The sequence below is a fragment of the Oncorhynchus clarkii genome, chromosome 4 (assembly GCF_045791955.1).
Source record: "Oncorhynchus clarkii lewisi isolate Uvic-CL-2024 chromosome 4, UVic_Ocla_1.0, whole genome shotgun sequence".
Classification (NCBI taxonomy): domain Eukaryota; kingdom Metazoa; phylum Chordata; class Actinopteri; order Salmoniformes; family Salmonidae; genus Oncorhynchus; species Oncorhynchus clarkii.
The window spans coordinates 3998123-4018713 of NC_092150.1; the positions used below are offsets into that span (position 1 = coordinate 3998123).

Sequence of the window (20591 nt, forward strand, 5' to 3'; positions counted from 1 at the left end):
AGACCCACCAGGGCAGCCTGTTGTAATGAGACCGTCAGGTAGAGAAGCCCAGACACTCCTGTGTCAGACCCACCAGGGCAGCCTGTTGTAATGAGACGATCAGGTAGAGAAGCCCAGACACTCCTGTATCAGACCCACCAGGGCAGCCTGTTGTAATGAGACGGTCAGGTAGGGAAGCCCAGACACTCCTGTATCAGACCCAACAGGGCAGCCTGTTGTAATGAGACGGTCAGGTAGAGAACCCCAGACACTCCTGTATCAGACCCACCAGGGCAGCCTGTTGTAATGAGAGGGTCAGGTAGAGAAGCCCAGACACTCCTGTATCAGACCCACCAGGGCAGCCTGTTGTAATGAGACGGTCAGGTAGAGAAGCCCAGACACTCCTGTATCAGACCCACCAGGGCAGCCTGTTGTAATGACTGGGTCAGGTAGAGAAGCCCAGACACTCCTGTATCAGACCCACCAGGGCAGCCTGTTGTAATGAGAGGGTCAGGTAGAGAAGCCCAGACACTCCTGTATCAGACCCACCAGGGCAGCCTGTTGTAATGAGAGGGTCAGGTAGAGAAGCCCAGACACTCCTGTATCAGACCCAACAGGGCAGCTTGTTGTAATGAGACGGTCAGGTAGAGAAGCCCAGCCACTCCTGTATCAGACCCACCAGGGCAGCCTGTTGTAATGAGACAGTCAGGTAGAGAAGCCCAGACACTCCTGTATCAGACCCACCAGGGCAGCCTGTTGTAATGAGACGGTCAGGTAGAGAAGACCAGACACTCCTGTATCAGACCCACCAGGGCAGCCTGTTGTAATGAGACGGTCAGGTAGAGAAGCCCAGACACTCCTGTACCAGACCCACCAGGGCAGCCTGTTGTAATGACTGGGTCAGGTAGAGAAGCCCAGACACTCCTGTATCAGACCCACCAAGGCAGCCTGTTGTAATGAGACCGTCAGGTAGAGAAGCCCAGACACTCCTGTATCAGACCCACCAGGGCAGCCTGTTGTAATGAGAGGGTCAGGTAGAGAAGCCCAGACACTCCTGTATCAGACCCACCAGGGCAGCCTGTTGTAATGAGAGGGTCAGGTAGAGAAGCCCAGACACTCCTGTATCAGACCCACCAGGGCAGCCTGTTGTAATGAGAGGGTCAGGTAGAGAAGCCCAGACACTCCTGTATCAGACCCACCAGGGCAGCCTGTTGTAATGAGACGGTCAGGTAGAAAAGCCCAGACACTCCTGTGTCAGACCCACCAGGGCAGCCTGTTGTAATGAGACGGTCAGGTAGAGAAGCCCAGACACTCCTGTATCAGACCCACCAGGGCAGCCTGTTGTAATGAGACGGTCAGGTAGAGAAGCCCAGACACTCCTGTATCAGACCCACCAGGGCAGCCTGTTGTAATGAGAGGGTCAGGTAGAGAAGCCCAGACACTCCTGTGTCAGACCCACCAGGGCAGCCTGTTGTAATAAGAGGGTCAGGTAGAGAAGCCCAGACACTCCTGTATCAGACCCACCAGGGCAGCCTGTTGTAATGAGACGGTCAGGTAGAGAAGCCCAGACACTCCTGTGTCAGACCGACCAGGGCAGCCTGTTGTAATGAGACCGTCAGGTAGAGAAGCCCAGACACTCCTGTATCAGACCCACCAGGGCAGCCTGTTGTAATGAGACGGTCAGGTAGAGAAGCCCAGACACTCCTGTATCAGACCCACCAGGGCAGCCTGTTGTAATGACTGGGTCAGGTAGAGAAGCCCAGACACTCCTGTATCAGACCCACCAGGGCAGCCTGTTGTAATGAGACCGTCAGGTAGAGAAGCCCAGACACTCCTGTATCAGACCCACCAGGGCAGCCTGTTGTAATGACTGGGTCAGGTAGAGAAGCCTAGACACTCCTGTATCAGACCCACCAGGGCAGCCTGTTGTAATGAGAGGGTCAGGTAGAGAAGCCCAGACACTCCTGTTTCAGACCCACCAGGGCAGCCTGTTGTAATGAGAGGGTCAGGTAGAGAAGCCCAGACACTCCTGTATCAGACCCACCAGGGCAGCCTGTTGTAATGAGAGGGTCAGGTAGAGAAGCCCAGACACTCCTGTATCAGACCCAACAGGGCAGCCTGTTGTAATGAGACGGTCAGGTAGAGAAGCCCAGACACTCCTGTATCAGACCCACCAGGGCAGCCTGTTGTAATGAGACCGTCAGGTAGAGAAGCCCAGACACTCCTGTATCAGACCCACCAGGGCAGCCTGTTGTAATGAGACGGTCAGGTAGAGAAGCCCAGACACTCCTGTATCAGACCCACCAGGGCAGCCTGTTGTAATGAGACCGTCAGGTAGAGAAGCCCAGACACTCCTGTATCAGACCCACCAGGGCAGCCTGTTGTAATGAGACGGTCAGGTAGAGAAGCCCAGACACTCCTGTATCAGACCCACCAGGGCAGCCTGTTGTAATGAGAGGGTCAGGTAGAGAAGCCCAGACACTCCTGTATCAGACCCAACAGGGCAGCCTGTTGTAATGAGACGGTCAGGTAGAGAAGCCCAGCCACTCCTGTATCAGACCCACCAGGGCAGCCTGTTGTAATGAGACAGTCAGGTAGAGAAGCCCAGACACTCCTGTATCAGACCCACCAGGGCAGCCTGTTGTAATGAGACGGTCAGGTAGAGAAGACCAGACACTCCTGTATCAGACCCACCAGGGCAGCCTGTTGTAATGAGACGGTCAGGTAGAGAAGCCCAGACACTCCTGTATCAGACCCACCAGGGCAGCCTGTTGTAATGACTGGGTCAGGTAGAGAAGCCCAGACACTCCTGTATCAGACCCACCAGGGCAGCCTGTTGTAATGAGACCGTCAGGTAGAGAAGCCCAGACACTCCTGTATCAGACCCACCAGGGCAGCCTGTTGTAATGAGAGGGTCAGGTAGAGAAGCCCAGACACTCCTGTATCAGACCCACCAGGGCAGCCTGTTGTAATGAGAGGGTCAGGTAGAGAAGCCCAGACACTCCTGTATCAGACCCACCAGGGCAGCCTGTTGTAATGAGAGGGTCAGGTAGAGAAGCCCAGACACTCCTGTATCAGACCCACCAGGGCAGCCTGTTGTAATGAGACCGTCAGGTAGAGAAGCCCAGACACTCCTGTATCAGACCCACCAGGGCAGCCTGTTGTAATGAGAGGGTCAGGTAGAGAAGCCCAGACACTCCTGTATCAGACCCACCAGGGCAGCCTGTTGTAATGAGAGGGTCAGGTAGAGAAGCCCAGACACTCCTGTATCAGACCCAACAGGGCAGCCTGTTGTAATGAGACGGTCAGGTAGAGAAGCCCAGCCACTCCTGTATCAGACCCACCAGGGCAGCCTGTTGTAATGAGACAGTCAGGTAGAGAAGCCCAGACACTCCTGTATCAGACCCACCAGGGCAGCCTGTTGTAATGAGACGGTCAGGTAGAGAAGACCAGACACTCCTGTATCAGACCCACCAGGGCAGCCTGTTGTAATGACTGGGTCAGGTAGAGAAGCCCAGACACTCCTGTATCAGACCCACCAGGGCAGCCTGTTGTAATGAGACCGTCAGGTAGAGAAGCCCAGACACTCCTGTATCAGACCCACCAGGGCAGCCTGTTGTAATGAGAGGGTCAGGTAGAGAAGCCCAGACACTCCTGTATCAGACCCACCAGGGCAGCCTGTTGTAATGAGAGGGTCAGGTAGAGAAGCCCAGACACTCCTGTATCAGACCCACCAGGGCAGCCTGTTGTAATGAGAGGGTCAGGTAGAGAAGCCCAGACACTCCTGTATCAGACCCACCAGGGCAGCCTGTTGTAATGAGACCGTCAGGTAGAGAAGCCCAGACACTCCTGTATCAGACCCACCAGGGCAGCCTGTTGTAATGAGAGGGTCAGGTAGAGAAGCCCAGACACTCCTGTATCAGACCCACCAGGGCAGCCTGTTGTAATGAGAGGTTCAGGTAGAGAAGCCCAGACACTCCTGTATCAGACCCAACAGGGCAGCCTGTTGTAATGAGACGGTCAGGTAGAGAAGCCCAGCCACTCCTGTATCAGACCCACCAGGGCAGCCTGTTGTAATGAGACAGTCAGGTAGAGAAGCCCAGACACTCCTGTATCAGACCCACCAGGGCAGCCTGTTGTAATGAGACGGTCAGGTAGAGAAGACCAGACACTCCTGTATCAGACCCACCAGGGCAGCCTGTTGTAATGAGACGGTCAGGTAGAGAAGCCCAGACACTCCTGTATCAGACCCACCAGGGCAGCCTGTTGTAATGAGAGGGTCAGGTAGAGAAGCCCAGACACTCCTGTATCAGACCCACCAGGGCAGCCTGTTGTAATGAGACGGTCAGGTAGAGAAGCCCAGACACTCCTGTATCAGACCCACCAGGGCAGCCTGTTGTAATGAGACGGTCAGGTAGAGAAGCCCAGACACTCCTGTATCAGACCCACCAGGGCAGCCTGTTGTAATGAGACGGTCAGGTAGAGAAGCCCAGACACTCCTGTGTCAGACCCACCAGGGCAGCCTGTTGTAATGAGACGGTCAGGTAGAGAAGCCCAGACACTCCTGTATCAGACCCACCAGGGCAGCCTGTTGTAATGAGAGGGTCAGGTAGAGAAGCCCAGACACTCCTGTATCAGACCCACCAGGGCAGCCTGTTGTAATGAGAGGGTCAGGTAGAGAAGCCCAGACACTCCTGTATCAGACCCACCAGGGCAGCCTGTTGTAATGAGAGGGTCAGGTAGAGAAGCCCAGACACTCCTGTATCAGACCCACCAGGGCAGCCTGTTGTAATGAGACCGTCAGGTAGAGAAGCCCAGACACTCCTGTATCAGACCCACCAGGGCAGCCTGTTGTAATGAGAGGGTCAGGTAGAGAAGCCCAGACACTCCTGTATCAGACCCACCAGGGCAGCCTGTTGTAATGAGAGGTTCAGGTAGAGAAGCCCAGACACTCCTGTATCAGACCCAACAGGGCAGCCTGTTGTAATGAGACGGTCAGGTAGAGAAGCCCAGCCACTCCTGTATCAGACCCACCAGGGCAGCCTGTTGTAATGAGACAGTCAGGTAGAGAAGCCCAGACACTCCTGTATCAGACCCACCAGGGCAGCCTGTTGTAATGAGACGGTCAGGTAGAGAAGACCAGACACTCCTGTATCAGACCCACCAGGGCAGCCTGTTGTAATGAGACGGTCAGGTAGAGAAGCCCAGACACTCCTGTATCAGACCCACCAGGGCAGCCTGTTGTAATGAGAGGGTCAGGTAGAGAAGCCCAGACACTCCTGTATCAGACCCACCAGGGCAGCCTGTTGTAATGAGACGGTCAGGTAGAGAAGCCCAGACACTCCTGTATCAGACCCACCAGGGCAGCCTGTTGTAATGAGACGGTCAGGTAGGGAAGCCCAGACACTCCTGTATCAGACCCAACAGGGCAGCCTGTTGTAATGAGACGGTCAGGTAGAGAACCCCAGACATTCCTGTATCAGACCCACCAGGGCAGCCTGTTGTAATGAGACGGTCAGGTAGAGAAGCCCAGCCACTCCTGTATCAGACCCACCAGGGCAGCCTGTTGTAATGAGACGGTCAGGTAGAGAAGCCCAGACACTCCTGTATCAGACCCACCAGGGCAGCCTGTTGTAATGAGACGGTCAGGTAGAGAAGCCCAGACACTCCTGTATCAGACCCACCAGGGCAGCCTGTTGTAATGAGAGGGTCAGGTAGAGAAGCCCAGCCACTCCTGTATCAGACCCAACAGGGCAGCCTGTTGTAATGAGACGGTCAGGTAGAGAAGCCCAGACACTCCTGTGTCAGACCCACCAGGGCAGCCTGTTGTAATGAGACGGTCAGGTAGAGAAGCCCAGACACTCCTGTATCAGACCCAACAAGGCAGCCTGTTGTAATGAGAGGGTCAGGTAGAGAAGCCCAGACACTCCTGTATCAGACCCACCAGGGCAGCCTGTTGTAATGAGACGGTCAGGTAGAGAAGCCCAGACACTCCTGTATCAGACCCACCAGGGCAGCCTGTTGTAATGAGACAGTCAGGTAGAGAAGCCCAGACACTCCTGTATCAGACCCACCAGGGCAGCCTGTTGTAATGAGACCGTCAGGTAGAGAAGCCCAGACACTCCTGTGTCAGACCCACCAGGGCAGCCTGTTGTAATGAGACGGTCAGGTAGAGAAGCCCAGACACTCCTGTATCAGACCCACCAGGGCAGCCTGTTGTAATGAGACGGTCAGGTAGGGAAGCCCAGACACTCCTGTATCAGACCCACCAGGGCAGCCTGTTGTAATGAGACGGTCAGGTAGAGAAGCCCAGACACTCCTGTATCAGACCCACCAGGGCAGCCTGTTGTAATGAGACGGTCAGGTAGAGAAGCCCAGACACTCCTGTATCAGACCCACCAGGGCAGCCTGTTGTAATGAGACGGTCAGGTAGAGAAGACCAGACACTCCTGTATCAGACCCACCAGGGCAGCCTGTTGTAATGAGACGGTCAGGTAGAGAAGCCCAGACACTCCTGTGTCAGACCCACCAGGGCAGCCTGTTGTAATGAGACGGTCAGGTAGAGAAGCCCAGACACTCCTGTATCAGACCCACCAGGGCAGCCTGTTGTAATGAGACGGTCAGGTAGAGAAGCCCAGACACTCCTGTATCAGACCCACCAGGGCAGCCTGTTGTAATGAGACGGTCAGGTAGAGAAGCCCAGACACTCCTGTGTCAGACCCACCAGGGCAGCCTGTTGTAATGAGACGGTCAGGTAGAGAAGCCCAGACACTCCTGTATCAGACCCACCAGGGCAGCCTGTTGTAATGAGAGGGTCAGGTAGAGAAGCCCAGACACTCCTGTATCAGACCCACCAGGGCAGCCTGTTGTAATGAGAGGGTCAGGTAGAGAAGCCCAGACACTCCTGTATCAGACCCACCAGGGCAGCCTGTTGTAATGAGATGGTCAGGTAGAGAAGCCCAGACACTCATATCTGTTCCGCCCACTAGGGACATTTTGCTTTATGACCTAATATGTAATCAAGGTATGATTCATTCTGTGTATATGTAATTCTGTGTGATTAGTTAGGTATTTAGTAAATAAATAATTAAACCCAATTTTGTATTGCTGATTCAACTTGTTAGCCAGGGTTCGTCAAGATAACCAAGAATTTACAACTTTCAGATGAGACTGAAATAAGGTGACGATTAATATTGACTGCTATTGATGTAAAATATCTTTAAGAGTTTATTCGGAAGATAACAGCTCTATAAATATTATTTTGTGGTGCCCTGACTTTCTAGTTAATTACATTTACATGATCAGCTCAATCGGGTAATATTAATTACAGAGAAAGGATTTCATAGAATAGCATGTCATTTCACTTAATCCGGCATAGCCAAAGACACGACAGTACTATTGTTTGTAGAGTTAAACGTGGTACCTTCAGGCGTTTGGAAATTGATCCCAAGGATGAACCAGACTTGTGAAGGTCTACATTGGCTGATTTCTTTTGATTTTCCCATAATGTCAAGCAAAGAGGTACTGAGTTTGAAGGTAGGTCTTGAAATACATCCACAGGTACACCTCTAATTGACTCAAATTATGTCAATTATCCTAACAGAAGCTTCTAAAGCCATGACATCATTTTCATTTTTCAAGCTGTTTAAAGGCACAACTTAGTGTAAACTTCTGACCCACTGGATACAGGGAATTATAAGTGAAATAATCTGTCTGTAAACAATTGTTGGAAAAACGACTTGTGTCAAGCACAAAGTGTTTAACCGACTTGCAAAAACTATAGTGTGTTAAAAAGACATTTGTGGAGGGGTTGAAAAACAGGTTTTAATGACTCCAACCTAAGTGTATGTAAACTTCTGACTTCAACTGTATATGCTGTATTCTATTCTACTGTATTTTAGTCAATGCCACTCTGACATTGCTCATCCCAAAATGTATATATTTCTTAATTCCATTATTTTACTTTAGATGTGTATTGTTGTGAATTGTTAGATATTCCTGTTGGAGCCAGGAACACAAGCATTGTTAGATATTACTGCCCTGTTGGAGCTAGAAACACAAGCATTGTTAGATATTACTGCCCTGTTGGAGCTAGAAACACAAGCATTGTTAGATATTACTGCCCTGTTGGAGCCAGGAACACAAGCATTGTTAGATATTACTGCCCTGTTGGAGCCAGGAACACAAGCATTGTTAGATATTACTGCCCTGTTGGAGCTAGAAACACAAGCATTGTTAGATATTACTGCCCTGTTGGAGCCAGGAACACAAGCATTGTTAGATATTACTGCCCTGTTGGAGCCAGGAACACAAGCATTGTTAGATATTACTGCCCTGTTGGAGCCAGGAACACAAGCATTGTTAGATATTACTGCCCTGTTGGAGCCAGGAACACAAGCATTGTTAGATATTCCTGCCCTGTTGGAGCCAGGAACACAAGCATTGTTAGATATTCCTGCCCTGTTGGAGCCAGGAACACAAGCATTGTTAGATATTACTGCACTGTTGGAGCCAGGAACACAAGCATTGTTAGATATTACTGCACTGTTGGAGCCAGGAACACAAGCATTGTTAGATATTACTGCCCTGTTGGAGCTAGAAACACAAGCATTGTTAGATATTACTGCCCTGTTGGAGCTAGAAACACAAGCATTGTTAGATATTACTGCACTGTTGGAGCTAGAAACACAAGCATTGTTAGATATTACTGCCCTGTTGGAGCCAGGAACACAAGCATTGTTAGATATTACTGCACTGTTGGAGCCAGGAACACAAGCATTGTTAGATATTACTGCACTGTTGGAGCTAGAAACACAAGCATTGTTAGATATTACTGCCCTGTTGGAGCCAGGAACACAAGCATTGTTAGATATTACTGCCCTGTTGGAGGAAGGAACACAAGCATTGTTAGATATTACTGCCCTGTTGGAGCTAGAAACACAAGCATTGTTAGATATATAACTATATATACCACAATTTGTGTCAACATTTTTACCGTCTACTTCTCTCTCACACCTCCTCAGGCCTCATCTGTGGTACTGTATATTAACTATATACCACACCTCCTCAGGCCTCATCTGTGGTACTGTATATTAACTATATACCACACCTCCTCAGGCCTTATCTGTGGTACTGTATATTAACTATATACCACACCTCCTCAGTCCTTATCTGTGGTACTGTATATTAACTATATACCACACCTCCTCAGGCCTCATCTGTGGTACTGTATATTAACTATATACCACACCTCCTCAGGCCTTATCTGTGGTACTGTATATTAACTATATACCACACCTCCTCAGTCCTTATCTGTGGTACTGTATATTAACTATATACCACACCTCCTCAGTCCTTATCTGTGGTACTGTATATTAACTATATACCACACCTCCTCAGTCCTTATCTGTGGTACTGTATATTAACTAAATACCACACCTCCTCAGTCCTTATCTGTGGTACTGTATATTAACTATGTACCACACCTCCTCAGTCCTTATCTGTGGTACTGTATATTAACTATATACCACACCTCCTCAGTCCTTATCTGTGGTACTGTATATTAACTATATACCACACCTCCTCAGTCCTTATCTGTGGTACTGTATATTAACTATATACCACACCTCCTCAGGCCTTATCTGTGGTAAGGCCTGAGAAAGTAAAGGGGCTGAATAATTTTGCACGCCCAATTTTTCAGTTTTTGATTTGTTAAAAAAGTTTGAAATATCCAATAAATGTCGTTCCACTTCATGATTGTGTCCCACTTGTTGTTGATTCTTCACAAAAAATACAGTTTTATATCTTTATGTTTGAAGCCTGAAATGTGGCAAAAGGTCGCAAAGTTCAAGGGGGCCGAATACTTTCACAAGGCACTGTACTATTCAGGTACATCACTATATACTGTATACTATTCAGGTACATCACTATATACTGTATACTATCTCAGGTACATCACTATATACTGTATACTATTCAGGTACAGCACTATATGCTGTATACTATTCAGGTACATCACTATATACTGTATACTATTCAGGTACATCACTATATACTGTATACTATTCAGGTACATCACTATATACTGTATACTATCCAGGTACATCACTATATACTGTATACTATCTCAGGTACATCACTATATACTGTATACTATTCAGGTACATCACTATATGCTGTATACTATTCAGGTACATCACTATATACTGTATACTATTCAGGTACATCACTATATACTGTATACTATTCAGGTACATCACTATATACTGTATACTATTCAGGTACACCACTATATACTGCATACTATTCAGGTACAACATGGAGTTAGAACAGCCAGATAGACCAGTGATCCATGAATCTAGAAAGGTCTCATTATCACTAAGAGACCAGTTAAAAGCAGAGATACTGTAGACCAGTGATCCATGAACCTAGAATGGTCTCATTATCACTAAGAGACCAGTTAAAAGCAGAGATACTGTAGACCAGTGATCCATGAACCTAGAATGGTCTCATTATCACTAAGAGACCAGTTAAAAGCAGAGATACTGTAGACCAGTGATCCATGAACCTAGAAAGGTCTCATTATCGCTAAGAGACCAGTTAACAGCAGAGATACTGAGGCTAGGGGCCTTAGATATCCTAGACAAAGTAGCAACACTTCCTGCTGCCTACCAGAGGGGAGATATTCAGGGACATAACAGGGGATAAATACTACTCAAAGCTAGACGCCTCATCAGGGTTTTGTCAGATCAGTCTAGACAAGGAGAGGACAAGGCTTTCTACTTTCAATACTCCTTCTGGTAGGTTCTCATTTAAAAGGCTCCCGTTTGGTCTCACTTCAGCACCACAAGTCTTTCATAGGACAGTCCAACAGATATTTGAGAGTGTGCCAGGCACCAAAGTGTCCATTGATGATGTGTTAATATGGAGACAGACTGTGGAAAAACACAACACCAGGTTGAAAACAGCACTTGATCTAACCAGAGATAACGGACTAAAGAGAAACACAGACAAATGGCAATTCAGAAAGACACAAATCACCTTCTTGGGTGTAAAACTAACATGTGAAGGTGTTCAGATAGACGAGAGCAAAGTGACGCCCATCAAGAACATGCCACCTCCTACCGATCAAGAGGGTGTACAAAGGTTCTTAGATGTGGTTAACTATGTGGGCAAATGTGTAACTAGTCTGTCAACTCCCACGAGTCAGATGAGAAGTGTACTGTGTAAAACTACAGACTGGTGTTGGAACAGTAATCAGCAGAAAGAGTTGGAGCAGCTCAAGGCATTGATCATGTATGATCCAGTACTGAGGTTCTGTGATGCTCAACACCAACATCTCAGCAGATGCCTCTAAAGCAGGTTTAGGTGCTGTGTTGTTACAGCAGTATGATGCTAGGTGGTGTCCAGATGCCTCTAAAGCAGGGTTAGGTGCTGTGTTGTTACAGCAGTATGATACTAGGTGGTGTCCAGATGCCTCTAAAGCAGGTTTAGGTGCTGTGTTGTTACAGCAGTATGACACTAGGTGGTGTCCAGATGCCTCTAAAGCAGGGTTAGGTGCTGTGTTGTTACAGCAGTATGATACTAGGTGGTGTCCAGATGCCTCTAAAGCAGGTTTAGGTGCTGTGTTGTTACAGCAGTATGATACTAGGTGGTGTCCAGATGCCTCTAAAGCAGGTTTAGGTGCTGTGTTGTTACAGCAGTATGACACTAGGTGGTGTCCAGATGCCTCTAAAGCAGGTTTAGGTGCTGTGTTGTTACAGCAGTATGATACTAGGTGGTGTCCAGATGCCTCTAAAGCAGGGTTAGGTGCTGTGTTGTTACAGCAGTATGATGCTAGGTGGTGTCCAGATGCCTTTAAAGCAGGTTTAGGTGCTGTGTTGTTACAGCAGTATGATACTAGGTGGTGTCCAGATGCCTCTAAAGCAGGTTTAGGTGCTGTGTTGTTACAGCAGTATGATACTAGGTGGTGTCCAGATGCCTCTAAAGCAGGTTTAGGTGCTGTGTTGTTACAGCAGTATGATACTAGATGAAGCCCAGTCACATATGACTCCAGGTGTCTGACAACTTCTGAGTGGAACTATGATCAGATTGACAAAGAGGCATTGACACTGTCATATGCATGTGATAAATTCCATGTGTTTATCTCTGGTAAAACAGTGTGGGCAGAAACAGATGATAAACCTCAGGTTACTATTGTAAAGAATGTCTAACATTCACACCACCAAGGCTACAGAGACTGTTTCTAAAACTACACAAATATGACTTGCAACTGGAGTACAGACCAGGGAAAGAATTGTTAGTGGCAGACACATTGTCCAGAGCTTTTGACAGCTCAGAACCAAACCAGATATAGGAGCAGGACGACACATGTAAACCTTATCAGAAAGAGTTGTAATGTGTTATGTCACGCTGCAGAAGATGAGTGTTTGTTAAAGGTGACTGAAGACGTAACATGCAGGTGGTCTGTACAGCGTGCCCCACAAGGGTGTATACTCAGCCCCCTCCTCTACTCTGATCCTCAATACAGGGGCCCCACAAGGGTGTATACTCAGCCCCCTCCTCTACTCTGATCCTCAGTACAGGGGTCCCACAAGGGTGTATACTCAGCCCCCTCCTCTACTCTGATCCTCAATACAGGGGCCCCACAAGGGTGTATACTCAGCCCCCTCCTCTACTCTGATCCTCTGTACAGCGTGCCCCACAAGGGTGTATACTCAGCCCCCTCCTCTACTCTGATCCTCAGTACAGGGGCCCCACAAGAGTGTATACTCAGCCCCCTCCTCTACTCTGATCCTCAGTACAGGGGCCCCACAAGGGTGTATACTCAGCCCCCTCCTCTACTCTGATCCTCAGTACAGGGGCCCCACAAGGGTGTATACTCAGCCCCCTCCTCTACTCTGATCCTCAGTACAGGGGCCCCACAAGGGTGTGTACCCAGCCCCCTCCTCTACTCTGATCCTCAGTACAGGGGCCCCACAAGGGTGTGTACCCAGCCCCCTCCTCTACTCTGATCCTCAGTACAGGGGCCCCACAAGGGTGTATACTCAGCCCCCTCCTCTACTCTGATCCTCAGTACAGGGGCCCCACAAGGGTGTGTACCCAGCCCCCTCCTCTACTCTGATCCTCAGTACAGGGGCCCCACAAGGGTGTATACTCAGCCCCCTCCTCTACTCTGATCCTCAGTACAGGGGCCCCACAAGGGTGTATACTCAGCCCCCTCCTCTACTCTGATCCTGAGTACAGGGGCCCCACAAGGGTGTATACTCAGCCCCCTCCTCTACTCTGATCCTCAATACAGGGGCCCCACAAGGGTGTATACTCAGCCCCCTCCTCTACTCTGATCCTCAGTACAGGGGCCCCACAAGGGTGTATACTCAGCCCCCTCCTCTACTCTGATCCTCAATACAGGGGCCCCACAAGGGTGTATACTCAGCCCCCTCCTCTACTCTGATCCAGAATACAGGGCCCCACAAGGGTGTATACTCAGCCCCCTCCTCTACTCTGATCCTCAATACAGGGGCCCCACAAGGGTGTATACTCAGCCCCCTCCTCTACTCTGATCCTCAATACAGGGGCCCCACAAGGGTGTATACTCAGCCCCCTCCTCTACTCTGATCCAGAATACAGGGCCCCACAAGGGTGTATACTCAGCCCCCTCCTCTACTCTGATCCTCAGTACAGGGGCCCCACAAGGGTGTATACTCAGAACCATAACATGCAGGTGGTCTGTACAAGCTGTACCCTTATGGTCAATACAGGGATGAGATGTCTGTACTGGAGGGAGTTGACCTATACCCTACCATTATGGTCAATACAGGGATGAGATGTCTGTACTGGAGGAAGTTGACCTATACCCTTATGGTCAATACAGGGATGAGATGTCTGTACTGGAGGGAGTAGACCTATACCCTACCATTATGGTCAATACAGGGATGAGATGTCTGTACTGGAGGGAGTTGACCTATACCCTACCATTATGGTCAATACAGGGAAGAGATGTCTGTACTGGAGGGAGTTGACCTATACCCTAAAACTATGGTCAATACAGGGATGAGATGTCTGTACTGGAGGGAGTTGACCTATACCCTACCCTTATGGTCAATACAGGGATGAGATGTCTGTACTGGAGGGAGTTGACCTATACCCTACCCTTATGGTCAATACAGGGATGAGATATCTGTACTGGGGGGAGATGACCTATACCCTACCATTATGGTCAATACAGGGATGAGATGTCTGTACTGGAGGGAGTTGACCTATACCCTACCATTATGGTCAATACAGGGATGAGATGTCTGTACTGGAGGGAGTTGACCTATACCCTACCATTATGGTCAATACAGGGATGAGATGTCTGTACTGGAGGGAGTTGACCTATACCCTACCATTATGGTCAATACAGGGATGAGATGTCTGTACTGGAGGGAGTTGACCTATACCCTGATATCTGTACTCAGAACCATAACATGCAGGTGGTCTGTACAAGCTATACCCTTATGGTTGATTGTCTGTTTCAGGGTTCATGAATTACAGAAAAACATGCTGATCAAAATACACCAGGATCATCTAGGGATGGAAAAGTCAAAACGACGTCCAGAAGCAGTGTTATTCTGGCCCAAGATGAATGGTGATATAGAGCAGACAGTCAGAGCCTGTGGAACATGCCAGAAATACAGGTCATAACAGAGCAAAGTGTGAGGACAGACGCTGATCTCATTACCCAGACAACCTGAATGGTGATATGGAGCAGACAGTCAGAGCCTGTGGAACGTGCCAGAAATACAGGTCATAACAAAGCAAAGTGTGAGGACAGACGCTGATCTCATTACCCAGACAACCTGAATGGTGATATGGAGCAGACAGTCAGAGCCTGTGGAACGTGCCAGAAATACAGGTCAAAACAAAGCAAAGAGCCAATGAGGGTTGAGGAAGAAGAGGTATTGGGACCATGTGACCAAGTAGAACTAGATGTCTGTTCTCTGGAGGGAGAGAACCATGTTCTACTGATGGACTCTCATTACCCAGACAGCTTTGCTGAAGAACACTACTGCTAGTCAGCTGAAAACTCACATTGAGTCATTCTTTGCTCATCATGAGGTCTCAGAGGTAGTCCAGACCCACCAGGGCAGCCTGTTGTAATGAGACGGTCAGGTAGAGAAGCCCAGACACTCCTGTGTCAGACCCACCAGGGCAGCCTGTTGTAATGAGAGGGTCAGGTAGAGAAGCCCAGACACTCCTGTATCAGACCCACCAGGGCAGCCTGTTGTAATGAGACGGTCAGGTAGAGAAGCCCAGACACTCCTGTGTCAGACCCACCAGGGCAGCCTGTTGTAATGAGATGGTCAGGTAGAGAAGCCCAGACACTCCTGTATCAGACCCACCAGGGCAGCCTGTTGTAATGAGACGGTCAGGTAGAGAAGCCCAGACACTCCTGTGTCAGACCCACCAGGGCAGCCTGTTGTAATGAGATGGTCAGGTAGAGAAGCCCAGACACTCCTGTATCAGACCCACCAGGGCAGCCTGTTGTAATGAGACGGTCAGGTAGAGAAGCCCAGACACTCCTGTATCAGACCCACCAGGGCAGCCTGTTGTAATGAGACGGTCAGGTAGAGAAGCCCAGACGCTCCTGAATCAGGTTATTCAACCCTGCACCTTAGAGGTGCTGCCCTGTATTCATAGTCATGGAATCACTGGTCACTTTAATAATGTGTACTGTTTTACCCACTTCTATGTATATACTGTATTCTAGTCATGGTTCATCCTATTTAACTACTACTGTCTACTTCATATGTATATACTGTATTCTAGTCAAGGCCTGTCCTATTTAACTACTACTGTCCACTTCATATGTATATACTGTATTCTAGTCAAGGCCTGTCCTATTTAACTACTACTGTCCACTTCATATGTATATACTGTATTCTAGTCAAGGCCTGTCCTATTTAACTACTACTGTCCACTTCATATGTATATACTGTATTCTAGTCAAGGCCTGTCCTATTTAACTACTACTGTCCACTTCATATGTATATACTGTATTCTAGTCAAGGCCTGTCCTATATAACTACTACTGTCCACTTCATATGTATATTCTGTATTCTAGTCAAGGCCTGTCCTATTTAACTACTACTATGTATATACTGTATTCTAGTCAAGGCCTGTCCTATTTAACTACTACTGTCCACTTCATATGTATATACTGTATTCTAGTCATGGCCTGTCCTATTTAACTACTACTGTCCACTTCATATGTATATACTGTATTCTAGTCAAGGCCTGTCCTATATAACTACTACTGTCCACTTCATATGTATATACTGTATTCTAGTCAAGGCCTGTCCTATTTAACTACTACTGTCCACTTCATATGTATATACTGTATTCTAGTCAAGGCCTGTCCTATTTAACTACTACTGTCCACTTCATATGTATATACTGTATTCTAGTCAAGGCCTGTCCTATTTAAATACTACTGTCCACTTCATATGTATATACTGTATTCTAGTCAAGGCCTGTCCTATTTAACTACTACTGTCCACTTCATATGTATATACTGTATTCTAGTCAAGGCCTGTCCTATTTAACTACTGCTGTACATATACTATTCTTCAGATATACTACAGATGTACTCCAAATTGTCTATGCATCACATCACAGTAAACAGTATATATATCTATATCTATCAATGCTTGTCCTAATATTTTATTTTACTTTTTAGATTTGCCCTCTGTGAGCTAGAAACACAAGCATTGTTAGATATTACTGCCCTGTTGGAGCTAGAAACACAAGCATTGTTAGATATTACTGCCCTGTTGGAGCTAGAAACACAAGCAGTGTTAGATATTACTGCCCTGTTGGAGCTAGAAACACAAGCATTGTTAGATATTACTGCCCTGTTGGAGCTAGAAACACAAGCATTGTTAGATATTACTGCCCTGTTGGAGCTAGAAACACAAGCATTGTTAGATATTACTGCACTGTTGGAGCTAGAAACACAAGCATTGTTAGATATTACTGCACTGTTGGAGCCAGGAACACAAGCATTGTTAGATATTACTGCCCTGTTGGAGCTAGAAACACAAGCATTGTTAGATATTACTGCCCTGTTGGAGCTAGAAACACAAGCATTGTTAGATATTACTGCCCTGTTGGAGCTAGAAACACAAGCATTGTTAGATATTACTGCCCTGTTGGAGCTAGAAACACAAGCATTGTTAGATATTACTGCCCTGTTGGAGCTAGAAACACAAGCATTGTTAGATATTACTGCCCTGTTGGAGTCAGGAACACAAGCATTGTTAGATATTACTGCCCTGTTGGAGCTAGAAACACAAGCATTGTTAGATATTACTGCCCTGTTGGAGCTAGAAACACAAGCATTGTTAGATATTACTGCCCTGTTGGAGTCAGGAACACAAGCATTGTTAGATATTACTGCCCTGTTGGAGCTAGAAACACAAGCATTGTTAGATATTACTGCCCTGTTGGAGCTAGAAACACAAGCATTGTTAGATATTACTGCCCTGTTGGAGTCAGGAACACAAGCATTGTTAGATAACACTGCCCTGTTGGAGCTAGAAACACAAGCATTTCACTCCACCCATAACATCTGATAAATATGATGATATTCGATATAAAATAACATTTGATTGTATTTTTTAATGATAATTCAATCAATCAATCCTCGTTGTGTCTAAGAACAGTCCTTATCTGTGGTACTGTATATTAACTATATACCACACCTCCTCAGTCCTTATCTGTGGTACTGTATATTAACTATATACCACACCTCCTCAGTCCTTATCTGTGGTACTGTATATTAACTATATACCACACCTCCTCAGGCCTTATCTGTGGTACTGTATATTAACTATATACCACACCTCCTCAGTCCTTATCTGTGGTACTGTATATTAACTATATACCACACCTCCTCAGTCCTTATCTGTGGTACTGTATATTAACTATATACCACACCTCCTCAGTCCTTATCTGTGGTACTGTATATTAACTATATACCACACCTCCTCAGTCCTTATCTGTGGTACTGTATATTAACTATGTACCACACCTCCTCAGTCCTTATCTGTGGTACTGTATATTAACTATATACCACACCTCCTCAGTCCTTATCTGTGGTACTGTATATTAACTATATACCACACCTCCTCAGTCCTTATCTGTGGTACTGTATATTAACTATATACCACACCTCCTCAGTCCTTATCTGTGGTACTGTATATTAACTATATACCACACCTCCTCAGTCCTTATCTGTGGTACTGTATATTAACTATATACCACACCTCCTCAGTCCTTATCTGTGGTACTGTATATTAACTATATACCACACCTCCTCAGTCCTCATCTGTGGTACTGTATATTAACTATATACCACACCTCCTCAGTCCTTATCTGTGGTACTGTATATTAACTATATACCACACCTCCTCAGTCCTCATCTGTGGTACTGTATATTAACTATATACCACACCTCCTCAGTCCTTATCTGTGGTACTGTATATTAACTATATACCACACCTCCTCAGTCCTTATCTGTGGTACTGTATATTAACTATATACCACACCTCCTCAGTCCTTATCTGTGGTACTGTATATTAACTATATACCACACCTCCTCAGTCCTTATCTGTGGTACTGTATATTAACTATATACCACACCTCCTCAGTCCTTATCTGTGGTACTGTATATTAACTATATACCTCACCTCCTCAGGCCTTATCTGTGGTACTGTATATTAACTATGTACCACACCTCCTCAGTCCTTATCTGTGGTACTGTATATTAACTATGTACCACACCTCCTCAGTCCTTATCTGTGGTACTGTATAGTAACTATATACCACACCTCCTCAGTCCTTATCTGTGGTACTGTATATTAACTATATACCACACCTCCTCAGTCCTTATCTGTGGTACTGTATATTAACTATATACCACACCTCCTCAGTCCTTATCTGTGGTACTGTATATTAACTATATACCACACCTCCTCAGTCCTTATCTGTGGTACTGTATATTAACTATATACCACACCTCCTCAGTCCTTATCTGTGGTACTGTATATTAACTATATACCACACCTCCTCAGTCCTTATCTGTGGTACTGTATATTAACTATATACCACACCTCCTCAGTCCTTATCTGTGGTACTGTATATTAACTATATACCACACCTCCTCAGTCCTTATCTGTGGTACTGTATATTAACTATATACCACACCTCCTCAGTCCTTATCTGTGGTACTGTATATTAACTATATACCACACCTCCTCAGTCCTCATCTGTGGTACTGTATATTAACTATATACCACACCTCCTCAGTCCTTATCTGTGGTACTGTATATTAACTATATACCACACCTCCTCAGTCCTTATCTGTGGTACTGTATATTAACTATATACCACACCTCCTCAGTCCTTATCTGTGGTACTGTATATTAACTATATACCACACCTCCTCAGTCCTTATCTGTGGTACTGTATATTAACTATATACCACACCTCCTCAGTCCTTATCTGTGGTACTGTATATTAACTATATACCACACCTCCTCAGTCCTTATCTGTGGTACTGTATATTAACTATATACCACACCTCCTCAGTCCTTATCTGTGGTACTGTATATTAACTATATACCACACCTCCTCAGTCCTTATCTGTGGTACTGTATATTAACTATATACCACACCTCCTCAGTCCTCATCTGTGGTACTGTATATTAACTATATACCACACCTCCTCAGTCCTTATCTGTGGTACTGTATATTAACTATATACCACACCTCCTCAGTCCTTATCTGTGGTACTGTATATTAACTATATACCACACCTCCTCAGTCCTTATCTGTGGTACTGTATATTAACTATATACCACACCTCCTCAGTCCTTATCTGTGGTACTGTATATTAACTATATACCACACCTCCTCAGTCCTTATCTGTGGTACTGTATATTAACTATATACCACACCTCCTCAGTCCTCATCTGTGGTACTGTATATTAACTATATACCACACCTCCTCAGTCCTTATCTGTGGTACTGTATATTAACTATATACCACACCTCCTCAGTCCTTATCTGTGGTACTGTATATTAACTATATACCACACCTCCTCAGTCCTTATCTGTGGTACTGTATATTAACTATATACCACACCTCCTCAGTCCTTATCTGTGGTACTGTATATTAACTATATACCACACCTCCTCAGTCCTTATCTGTGGTACTGTATATTAACTATATACCACACCTCCTCAGTCCTTATCTGTGGTACTGTATATTAACTATATACCACACCTCCTCAGGCCTTATCTGTGGTACTGTATATTAACTATGTACCACACCTCCTCAGTCCTTATCTGTGGTACTGTATATTAACTATGTACCACACCTCCTCAGTCCTTATCTGTGGTACTGTATAGTAACTATATACCACACCTCCTCAGTCCTTATCTGTGGTACTGTATATTAACTATGTACCACACCTCCTCAGTCCTTATCTGTGGTACTGTATATTAACTATATACCACACCTCCTCAGTCCTTATCTGTGGTACTGTATATTAACTATGTACCACACC

The 20591-nt window shown here is 46.5% G+C and overlaps 1 protein-coding gene across 1 annotated transcript in view; it reads left to right on the plus strand.

The window, feature by feature from the left end:
• LOC139406322 (tripartite motif-containing protein 16-like) overlaps positions 1 to 20591 on the plus strand; it is a 138959-nt gene that overhangs the window by 28630 nt on the left and 89738 nt on the right. The window lies entirely within an intron of this gene.